The 12500-nt window shown below is 43.0% G+C and overlaps 1 long non-coding RNA gene across 1 annotated transcript in view; it reads left to right on the forward strand.

The window, feature by feature from the left end:
• The window catches only part of LOC135095311 (uncharacterized), a 38892-nt gene that overhangs the window by 21532 nt on the left and 4860 nt on the right, over window positions 1-12500 (forward strand). The gene's annotated exons all lie outside the window — the stretch shown is intronic.

A 12500-nucleotide genomic window follows, 5' to 3' on the forward strand; every position in this document is an offset into this window, starting at 1 on the left:
CTGCAGCCACCATCACCACCACTGCCACCACCACCTCTCGTCTTCTAAGCCTCAACATTTTTGTCTTCTTTTTTTTTTTTTTTCAGTGAGAGTCAGTTGTCATAGGATGGCGACAGAAATTTATATATTTTTTTTGTCCACATATTGTGTTATTTTTGTTGGTAAAGTTGGTAGTTGTGTCTCTTGTTTCCCATGTATCGGTTGTCTTTGTCCACGCCACCGTTACTTGCTGGCTCGCGTTCACGTTACTGGGAATTCTGAATTTTGCAGCACTGTGTGTGTTAATTGTTTGTAGTAACTGCTCCTTTGTGTGTATTGCACGTCTTTCTTAGCTTGATGCATGAAATTGTATGGTATATCTTATTTCAGGTTTGCTTCATGGTAATCATCAGTGTTTCCTTTGCTAAAATGAACCTAACACATAAGTCAGTACAAAATTAAAGGAATAAGGTATCTATTTATTTATATTGTTTCCGTTTTTACTTAGGGATTCCCTCTATGGGCTCCTTACTACAGCCACAGACTTTCGTAGTGCATCACATTATATTACGAGTATCACTGAATATCACTATAAACACAGGTGGTGATGCCCGCAGCTCCAATGTAACTATAACCACATTATTACCAGTCTCTCCTAATGGATTTCACTGTCCACCACCACCACCACCACCACCTCTAGCAGCAGTAAACATGTTAACCAACGCAGTTTGTCTTTACAGCTCTACTGACTATTTAATTTCATTGTCTACCACCATCCTTACTAACAGCGGCGAAAAGAGACTAACCCAATCAATTTCTCTCTTCTCTTCTACTGACTGTATTATTTTAGTGTCCACCTCCACATCTAGAAAAAAAAAAGAAAAGAAAAGAAAGAAAAGTATAACCAAGGGAATTTGTCTCTACGTCTCCACTGACAATTTAATTTCTGAAGTGGAAAGCATTAGGACACACTCTCTGTTGGTCAGAATACACGTCATCGACTGCTACAATATTCACCACCAGGCAGTAATGGAAATCTTGTCAATAATTCCTTTGTGATGTGTGACGCCAAACCAACGACATCTACAACTGTTTTTTTTTTTCTTTTTCATTAATTTGTTCCTTTACTCTCTCTTTTTCACATGGCTGGGAAAGTTTACATCCATTAGTATTTTCTCCCTATCAGATTACACTTTTCATTCACTCCTTGTCTGATAACTTTAAACTTGCCTATCACATCTTTGAGAAATTAAACATAGGACAATTCTAGTTTTCTTAATTCTTATTCACTACATCCTTACTCTTTCATTAAATATATTCCTGGAGCAGCGTTCTTCAACACCTCTGTACTCCACTACGATTAATTTTCACAGAGTCTGATGAAAACTGTTGTGGACACCAAGGATGTTTTCATGATTCAAGTGATCTTTCAACAAGCAGTCTGTATCATCAATGAAAAAAAATACCCATGAGAATTCGACTAAGTTTCCGTGGCCAGTGATCGCCGCCATGAGAGAACAAAGTGATTCAGAACGCGGTCACTCTTTTTTGCTGTTGTTTTACCCGCTCTCTCTGGCCTTGACCCTCGGAAGCCTTGTGGGCAGCGTGGCTTTTCTCTCGGCAAGTCCTGCTGAGACAACGAAGTGTTTCAGAACGCTGCCACTATTCCTGGTAATATTCTGCCTGGTCTCTCTCTGGCCTTGACCCTCGGAGTCCTTGTGATCAGTATAATGTATCTTACTGTCGTCATGGACTCTCCTCTTCTCACCACGCTCCTTACAAAAAGTGTCTTGTATTTCGATAAACGGTTCTTTTTCTTTCTTGTTTAAAGTTTGGGTATATTTTCTACCTTCTCTCTCTCTCTCTCTCTCTCTCTCTCTCTCTCTCTCTCTCTCTCTCTCTCTCTCTCTCTCTCTCTCTCTCTCTCTCTCTCTCTCTCTCTCTCTCTCTCTCTCTCTCTCTCTCTCTTTAATATGTCATACCGTATAGTTCAGCCCATATCATTTATGTACGGGCCTATTTCTTACGCTAATGAACAGTGTGTGTGTGTGTGTGTGTGTGTGTGTGTGTGTGTGTGTGTGGGTGGTTTAGTTTGACTTGGCTAGGCTTAGGTAGGGTTAGGGTACATTAAGTTCTCTCAGGTTAGGTTTGGTTGTGTTTGGTTGAGTTTGGTTGGTTTGGTCAAGTTAGATTAAGTTAGATTAGGTTTCGTTTTGGTTAGGTTTGGTTAGGTTTGGTCAAGTTGAGTGAGACTAGGTTAGGTTGGTTTGGGTTTGAGTCGGTCAAGTTAGGTTAGGTTAGATTTGGTTTTCTTTTGTTTTCTTTAGTTTAGTTTGGCTAGGATAGATTAGATTAGGTTAGGTCAGGTCCAAGAATGACTGGAAAACAAGAGTGTCTCGTGTAAACCTGTGCACACATTATCACACTTTATAAAAATAGATAAGTAGATGATAAGACGCGGAGCATCACGCGATGGGAGCCACGTATGAGGGAGGGAATCAGCATGGTAACGTGGCGGGAGTCTTAAGTAGGGTTATATCTATACAGGTAGCAAATTCGGCGGAGCGTTATCTATGTAATACCAACACGGGATGATTAATGGTACAGCGGGAGGGGGGTAGAGGGCGTAATGGCAGGGAAGCCGTGGGGGAAGAGAGGCGCATGTGCAAGGAACACTGTATCTAAGTCAGGCTATCAGTGTCTTATCTCCACTACTTTTAGCACGCTGTTGTGGAAGCTGTTGTTTTTGTTATTGTTATAATATGTTTGTGCGAAAACCAGACTCCTTCTTTAGCAGGCACCGTCTTGCCCCTGATAGAGCAGGAGACCCGCACGTCAAAAAATATATTAATAATAATAATGATGATAATAACGATAATAACAATAATGATAATAATAACAATAATAATAATAATATGTAAATTAAATGTAACAGTAAAGGGAATACAAGAAACGATGTCATGAAGGAAAATGGAGTCAAGTTAAATGAGATAAAAAAAGAAAAAGTGAAGAGAACAGTATATATATTAGAGATAAGAGAAAGAGAGACTGTAGCATATATTTGCGGCTTCAGTGGTTTGCATGACGAGTTTCTTCCCAGGTGAACACAGACTGCGGCGTGACAGCAGGTAAACATAATCTATCTCCTCTCTGCCTGGGATTCGAGCCCGTCATCTCTTGGAATCGGGTGATGGGTGTGAACTGAACACGCTAGTCCTATTACCATCAAACTGGAATTTTTCAAACACAGCAAATATACAAATGTTAGTGTAAAACTATACTTCTCTTCAAATGTCTTCCCGCACACAACGTTTTCAGCCTTGCATGATGCCATAAAACAGTAACTGCCTTTCCCTTTTGTTTTTCTTCTCTCTGCTACCCTTTCACCTTCCCTCGAACCCTTCCGTCCCTTCCCAATCAGTGCCACCAAATACTTGATGGCTTCAGTCTGCCCAAATGCCTCCACACACAACCAGACCTCACCAACCACCAGTACTCATTCTACTGCATAACACTATATAGGAAACTGCACGAAGCCTGCCTGTACACTTGTAAGTGGCTGTCTCTGTATAAAACATGTTTGTCTATATCTTCCTCGCATTCCTACCCATAAATTTCTCTAACCAACAGCAGCTCTCGCATTCACGTTAACCACTGTACACTTTTGGCGTCTCGTTCAGAGGACTCACAACCTTGCCCGGTGCGTAATCTTTTAATGTAGTGTGTCAGTAGCTGTACATGCCTTGACACAGACCCTCTACCAAGTACAGGCGTGGTCAAAAGTGTAACATTTTGCACTCATTTCCATTGTGTTTAACTTTTCCTCAATTTGAAGTGTGGTCTGCTGACAGCCTCCTTACGGAACAGAGAACAGAGTGTCTGCGGGTCAGAGGACTTAAAGACTGAGAGAAATGTCAAAATGTTCGATGCAGTGAAAGTCAATACAGAATGTTACTCGACTTTTGTCCATGCTTGTACTTGTATAGCGTTTTGTTGCTTCCCTCATTCCGCCGCACTCAATAACTGTTCCGCGTGCGTGCGTCAGCTGTGATGTGTTGCAGTTTTTCATCGCCATATTTCACGAGTTCCGCGCCCCTTCAGACCTTGTGAAGCAATAATTCAGGCCTGTGTGAATTCTGACACACGCGACACCTAATTTATTGTCAGAAGCAACATGAGCTTGTAGCAACACATCACCCTCCTCCTCCTCCTCCTCCTCCTCCTCCTCCTCCAGCTGCCTCTCATCGCTCCTTTATTGGGTGACAGCGTGAGCAGGGAAGCCCGCCGCCACGTGATAGGCCAGCCTGGCCGAGGCTCCTCCCTGACTGGCGTGCGGCGCCGCCAACGGCTGGCAAAGACAAAGGGCTGATTGGCAGCGAGGCGGGTGCGGGGCGAGTGTGGGAAAGGCGCCCCGCCCCTCCCACCAACATCATGGCGGGTGGTGGCTGCTCAAGTCAAGGTCTACTGCTTCACGTATGTAATTCCTGACGCACGTGACCACAGTGAACACTGAACACCGCCGCTAAAGGAAGAAGGCCATGAGCATCCTGCGTGAAGGCAGCCTGGGACTAAAGGGAATTAACGGGGATGTAGAGGAGGGGGCGGAAAAAGCGACAAAAAAGGGAGAGTCTGCTGAGAGGCGATCGAGGCACCAGAAGGAAAGGTTACCCTATAGAAAACTATCAATGCCTACTTAAACTCACCCTCCAAATTGCCCCCTTCCCTGATTGGCGTTCTCTGTCAAGGCGTAGTACACACACACACACACACACACACTCTCTCTCTCTCTCTCTCTCTCTCTCTCTCTCTCTCTCTCCCATGTCAAAGGGACCAATAAAGCTTCTCCAGAGAGTTAGGTTATGTTTGAGAACGTTGACACAGACACAGACCACTGAGCACCTTGTGTTGGTGGTGGCGTAGCGAGCTTCCCTTAAATTTTAATTGTATACAGTAGTTTGACTAGGCAAGGTGCAAGCACGGAGGCACAGTTTCAGAGAACAATAGGAGGGACCCCATCAGGTCCATAAGCCTTCCGAGGGTTTAGGCCAGCGAGGGCATGGAAAACATCATTGCGAAGAATTTTAATAGGTGGCATGAAGTAGTCAGAGGGTGGAGGAGAGGGAGGAACAAGCACAGAATCGTCCAAGGTAGAGTTTTTAGCAAAGGTTTGAGTGAAGAGTTCAGCTTTAAAAATAGATGTGATAGCAGTGGTGCCATCTGGTTGAAGTAGAGGAGGGAAAGAAGAAGAAGCAAAGTTATTGGAGATATTTTTTTGGCTAGATGCCAGAAGTCACGAGGGGAGTTAGATCTTGAAAGGTTTTGACATTTTCTGTTGATGAAGGAGTTTTTGGCTAGTTGGAGAACAGACTTGGCATGGTTCCGGGCAGAAATATAAAATACATGAGATTCTGGTGATGGAAGGTTTAAGTACCTTTTGTGGGCCACCTCTCCATCATGTATAGCATCAGAACAAGCTGTGTTAAACCAAGGTTTAGAAGGTTTAGGTCGAGAAAAAGAGTGAGGAGTGTGCGCCTCCATGCCAGACACTATCACCTCTGTTATGCGCTCAGCACACAAAGACGGGTCTCTGACACGGAGGCAGTAGTCATTCCAAGAAAAATCAGCAAAATGCCTCCTCAGGTCCCCCCACCAACAGAGGCAAAACGCCAGAGGCACCTTCGCTAAGAGGGATCCTGAGGAGGGATTGGAGTTTACTTCATTCAATCATTTACAAGTATATTCCTTACAAACTTTTGTCCTGATTTTTTTATTTATTTTATTTTTTTGTTACTGCTTACTTATTTCCTGTGCCTATTTTTCTCCATTTGTTGCATACACTGTGTACATGATTATGTGACACATTTAGCACTACTTTGGGGTATGACACCGCTCAAAGCACGGTTCTAGGCAGAGAGCAGCAATATTACATTCCACACACATATATCACGTGTCTTTCCGTGCTTTGGGTCGCTGTGTTGATGTGCGACACACGTGACAAGGCTTCTGCTTTTTTTTCTCACACGGCGTGGCAGGGATGGTCTTTGGAAATTGACGTCCTGTGAGGCGTGTAGGGTCATCACCATTTGCGGCCCCACGCCTTCCTACCCCATTTCGTGGCTCAGAGTACTGTTCGAGAAGCTGTCTCACAACCTCTGTGGTGAAATTGTACAGTGTTCTCTTCTTCCCTGTGCTGCCCTGGTACAGGATGTGTGCGTGAGAGTGGCACAGTCAACAAGATGGAAGAACAGTTTTTTGTACCATTTCATTGTTTGCGTTTGCATTCCACTGTCGACATCATACTGTCACTTTTATCAAACAACCTCATGTTCAGGTTGTAATGAATCACACCTTGAGGCTTGCAGATGAAGGTATACCCGTGCAGCGCTCAGTGTCTTCACTCCGCTCCATTTTTGCCTCATGAACAGTGGTAAGCAAATGAACTTCTCTCTTGTCTTTCCACTTCAGTGAGAGAATATTATTATTTGCTTGTTTGTGGATGACTTCTCCTTTCACGAGTTTAGGGGGATATTTAGGCATAAACTTCCTATTTGCTTTCACTGTTCCGCAGGCCCCTGTCATATTTTCGTGTAGGAAATGAAAAAGAGAAGGGCTGGTGTACCAGTTGTCAACATATAAAATGTGTCCCCTTACCCAAATAAGGCTCAAGCATAGTGCTTACAACACTCCCTGACTTGCCCAGTCCCTGCGTTAGGTTTATGTCTGTTCCAGATCATAAGTACAGAATCATGTCTAATATGAAGCCAGTTTCACAATCACAGAGAACATATAATTTCAAGCCAAATCTATGACGCTTCGTTCAGATGTACTGGCGAAAATACAAGTGACCCCGCCAGAGTACCTGACTTTCATCAATAACCAACTTCTGAAATGGCCTGAATGTTGATTTGAAGCGGTTGCAAATATATCTTTCTCATTCTATCATCATCAGTGGGTTTTGTGTTGCCATGGAAATGTAGGGACTGCAGGAAGGCAGTGAATCTGTTTACTGACATCACTTTACTGAAAACTGGCACGTGATGAAGTGGGTCAGTCGACCAGTAAAGCTTATGCTTTTCTTTAAGATTCAGCCCCATCAGCATAATAAGTGCCAGGAAAGAATTCTTTTCCCTAACAGTTGTTGGATGCCAGTCTAGGAAGCGAGAGTTGGGTAAAAGTACTCTGCAAGCAATCGTAAAACCGTAGAATTTGTTTGTTTCTTCAACTATGGTTTTCATTATTTCCTCTGTAAAAAAAAAAAAAAAACAGGCGAAAAATGTCGCTCTCACTGCTGTTTTCGTTGACTGAGGGGTCACAAATACCACGACCATCTCTATCAAACGGAAGTATTGAGGGAAGAAAGGTACTCCCATCTACCCATTTCCACTCCATGTCAGCAGCGGTGGGGGAGGGGAGGGGGGGTTACTATGTGCAGTGTGTTGTGTTGACTTTGACATGTGCCTGGTGGGTTAGGTGGTCCTGCACTACCATGCTGGTACCCATTCGATATAGTATCTGTACATTCTGTGGCTTTCCGTTTTGGAGATTGTGGCTGTATCTGTGCACTGCTGGATGAGGTTGTTGTGAGTGAGCCACATCATCTACTTCACAGTCATCCTCCTCTGTGCCTGACTCACCAGAGTAATCAGGATCATTAGTATCGTCTGATGAATCACTGTCCCCCTATCTCTGTCACCCCTTCATCATCAAGAAGGGCTGAAATATCAGCCTCAGACAATACCTTGGCTATCTTTTTATGAAACGGCATTGTCAGGGCCTGCAGTGAACCGGTCTTGACAGCAGCAGGCACGCGCTGAATGAGAGAGCGGGACAAAGGTGGCCGCTCCCCCGGCCAGTGTTACCACCACCGCTCAACAACAAAAACGCGCCAAAAATCTTATAACTTTTTTTTTATTACACACCAATGTTATAGTTTTGAAATCATTTAAATTCCATTGATTTTGTAAATATGCTGATGGATGTGAAGACAAAGTAACAAAATACATTGAAAATTTTCATTATAAACAGAGAAGCACACGGCTCATTGGATATCCCGCCAAAACTCTATGTATATGTGACAAATAATAACTTCCTCAGTTGCCAAATTATTCTTTATTACGACTAAGATATCCACATGTACACAAAAACAAAATAGAAGGACGCACAACTGTGCAAAACGGCAAACGTACAAGTACGTGCTAAACATTTCCCTAAGAGACACGTACTCGTATTTGTACTACTTGTACGTAGTGAACAGTGCACGGGTTAAAATATCACAAGTTCCATGTTGTATTACCTACTTTCAACTTATAAAAGCCCAGCTTCACTCTGTTGTTAATTCATTTATGTCTGCTGTCCCTGCCTTCGATACTTACCTTCTGCCTCACCACAACCTGCTCGCCTTCATGCTGTCATTATTTCAACTATCAATTTATATTGCCGGGACTATTTCTATATGGTGTATCCCTGTACACTGGCGCGTTTCCAAGCGCAACAAATTAATCACACAACAAAAACAACTCTCTCTCTCTCTCTCTCTCTCCTCTCTCTCTCTCTCTCTCCTCTCTCTCCTCTCTCTCTCTCTCTCTCTCTCTCTCCTCTCCTCTCTCTCTCTCTCTCTCTCTCTCCTCTCTCTCCCTCCTCTCTCTCTCTCTCTCTCTCTCTCTCATGACCCTAATCACCCAACATCTTATCCTCCTCTTCCTTCTCCTTCTCTTCCTCTTCCTCCTCTTTCTCCTCCTCCTCCTCCTCTTCCTTTTCTTCTCTTTTCCTTTCCTTCTTTGGTAAGCAAGATTGCGCAGTAAAGTTTTACTTAAGAGTAAAGGACAATAATGACGGTGGTGGTGGTGGTGGTGGGTTTTGTAACGGTGTCACATAATTAATAATAATATGTATTGTATTTATAATGCCTTGCCTGATTAGCAATATAAGTGTATGTATACATATATGCATAAGTGTAGATAGTGGGTGTTGGGAGATAAGGGTGGGGCGGATATGATCACGCCACCCTACGTCACACACACACACACACACACACACACCATGGAACTTTCCATGCTCCTTTTATTGCCATGGATAAGTAATCGGTAGCACCTACATTATAGTATCTAAGTATTCTCCATAGTTAATCTCTCCCTAATGTATTTTGGCATGTATTACTCTTAGCTATAAGTATCTTTTCCCTTGCCTTATTTATGTCATTAGAGAGTTATAATTATGAATATATTCATGTACTGTGAGTGCGGTCAACCCGCCCCTATTTCTAGTGTCAGCACTTTTTGAAGGCGCTAAGCGTCCCTTGTGCCGGCTCCGGCAGTCTCTTGCCAGGGTGTAACGCTGCACCACGCAGAGGACATCCGCTGTCCCGTACGCGCCACACCCTTCTCCACAACTCTGTACATGTATCTAAATATACCTATTTTTATACGTTCACCTTTTGACATTCACCTGAAAACCACAAAAAAGCAACAACAATAAACAGTGGTTGAAAGTGAAGTGGTGAACGGACACAGTGAACGGAGGAAAACGGCAAACAGTGGCAGGGTAGTGAGGAGAGCAGAGGAGCGAGCCGGCCTTGTTTACACAACTTACGCTGACACACCAAAACACTCGCACCCAGCCAAGAGCGACGCACCTAACGGTCTCGCCTTACTCACCCAGCCTGCCTCTCCCTACATTCACTTCTCCTTGTTAAAAAAAAAAAAAAAAAAAAAAGGAGACTTAAAAGACTCGGGGAGAAACCTAACAATTCTTTGGTTTCCCCGCGACCTAATTACTCGTCGTAGATTCTCGGCGAAGACATCATCGGCGCAGACATTCCCGGCGCAGACCAACACATCTCCCACCTGCAGGAATCCTGCAGGTTCTACAAGGACACTACTATCCTAAGAGGAGCTTCCCAAGACGGAAGGAGTCTTCCTAAGAAGAGGATATAATATATATATATATATATATATATATATATATATATATATATATATATATATATATATATATATATATATATATATATATATATTTTTTTTTTTTTTTTGTGAATTTCTCTGGCTACAGTCGTGAGTAGAGACACTTAGTGGTCCACCACACCAATATTAAATAAAACACTTGTGGTAACGCAAACACTGTTAGGGTTCATGTATAACTTACCTATTTCACAGTGATGTTACTTATGTGGAAATTAAAATAATTTAGTCTGCCTCTTAAATACCATTTTCTTTTTTCTGCTGGACAGAGCTCTCGCTTCCGTTTTCTTTTAAGTGTTCAGGGATGACTAGGATAATTCCATTTCTGTCCCTAAACCTTCAATTCTGTTAAAATTTTCACACTTCTCACAATACTAACATTCATCTTTTAAGAGTGGAAACGCCTTTGGACGATGGAAACGTGATGTAAGTGTGTAATTAATACCTAATTGAGATAGTAATAATACCACATTTATGGCTAAAGCTGAGAAGTTAGCTGAAATTTACGAACTGGAGTGTCATTTCTAAGCGGAAAATAGTGATAGTAGATCATCAGAAGCATTATCAACGGAACCAAAACCCACTACAGTGGAAATACCGTGCCCCATGAGGACGGAAACGTGTTGATTACAAGATCAGGGAACAATTACCCATCATTATCAGCAGCAACCATGTCTAATGCTAAGGCTTCTGCTTCAGCCTCTGCTGGCTCTCCTCATGCCTTGCATGCATCTACTACACTTAAGGTACTTCCTATTCCTGAAACAATATCAGCATTTCGCGGAGAACACCCGCAAGAAAGGGCTCATCATTTCATTGGTTTGTGTGAGGATGTTATGACAAGAGCAAATACTATCAGCGATGAACACAACATCTCTTTCGTCAGATCTAAATTGGCTGGAGAAGCAGCACACATGATGAATACCAGCGCTTTCAGTCCGCTTGAAATAGGGACTAGTTATGCAAATTTCAAGAAAAATTTCTTGAACATTTTTGAGGGTAAGAGTCAAACTGACCTCATGGTACTAGCATCCAAGGTGGTCTTAGATTTGCAGCTGAAATTAACTCTCTTCACGAAATGAAAGCCTTAATCCCTACACACCAGTTCGTAACGGACTTCATGGATGTCTTACGACTTAACAACTGGTTCCAAGGAAACAGTATGACAGAAACAGATTTCAGAAGACTTCTGGAATTCATCTTTTACATATCATTGGTGAATGGGGAAGTGAAGAAAACCGCAAGTCATTTCAGTTTTAAACCGGGAGACACAGTAGCTGACCTTGCAGTCCTGATTCGAGAGAAAAGAGGGCTACCTGGTTGGTGCCTCTCCGGAAACTCAAACCTCACTGGTTGCTCCTCCACTCATGGATGACGACCAATCTCAACCTTGTGCGGCAGCCATGGCAAGGCCTGGAAATGTCTGTTCGTACTGCCATAAAATAGGTCATGTAGAAAAAAGATGTTATAAGAAACAAAAGGACCAGAAATTGGCAGCAAATAAATCCGACTTGGAGAACAAAACAAAAGGGGGTAATCTCTCTCTGTTAGACCAAAACCAGGTGCATCGCCCCACGTGAAAACTGGTAGGACAAGATCCTACAGGGACGTCGCTACCCAATACTGCCTCATACATGGCCAGTGTAAACACTCATCAGAGCAATGTAAAGATATAATCAATATGAGAATTGAAAAACAGGCCAGAGCTAACCTGAACAGTACAAGGCAGTCGGGAAAAGACCAGCGCACAGTGGTAAACAAACCCGACTAAAACATCTCAATGCGCAAGACGCTGAGGCAGCAAATTCTTCTGACATGTCAGTGCATTCAACCATAAATGCTGCTGCCAACAACCAACCAGACATAATGGCATTACCACCTGGGGTAGGTAGGCATCGCTTATCTTTGGCTGTAGACACTGGAGCCACAGTAAACGTGATCTCTGAAGAATCTTACAAGATTCTGAAACGGAAAAATCCTGAAAATCTTAGGAAAAATTTCCTTACCAATAAGTCTATCTAAGAATACTCGACTTGTTCAAACTGATTTCTATGTAGTCAGTAACTTTCAACTTCCTTCTGACGGCTTGTTAGGGCTAAGCGCCATGAAGTCTCACCAGATAGTAATCAATCCAAAGCAAAACACAGTCATGTACTGCGGACGACATCTGGAAGGGATGAAACATCCTGCTCCTTTGGTTTCCAGGCAACCCAGAAACGGTTCTTTATCACGGAAGGGACAAAGATCCAATGGGGAGCCTCAAACGATTCCATCTGTCCGGTCTCCTATGAGAGATAAGGATATAACAGAAGCATGGAGGGAAGCCAAAGCAATTGTCAATGCCAGTTATGACAATCCTGCTCGTGTGGCAAAACGGATTACAATTCGTGTTCCAGAAGCTCCTGTAGGCAGTGACATCTGTCTTGAAGGTATAGGTAATGTCAGGCGATTGGCTGTTGAATCGACTCTTTCCACAATTAGAAAGGGTCATGTCACTCATGCCTGTATTGTTGTGTTATGCGTATCTGTACATTTCCTTCACTGACACATACAAAAATGTAA

The sequence above is a fragment of the Scylla paramamosain genome, chromosome 48 (genome assembly GCF_035594125.1).
Source record: "Scylla paramamosain isolate STU-SP2022 chromosome 48, ASM3559412v1, whole genome shotgun sequence".
Taxonomy (NCBI): domain Eukaryota; kingdom Metazoa; phylum Arthropoda; class Malacostraca; order Decapoda; family Portunidae; genus Scylla; species Scylla paramamosain.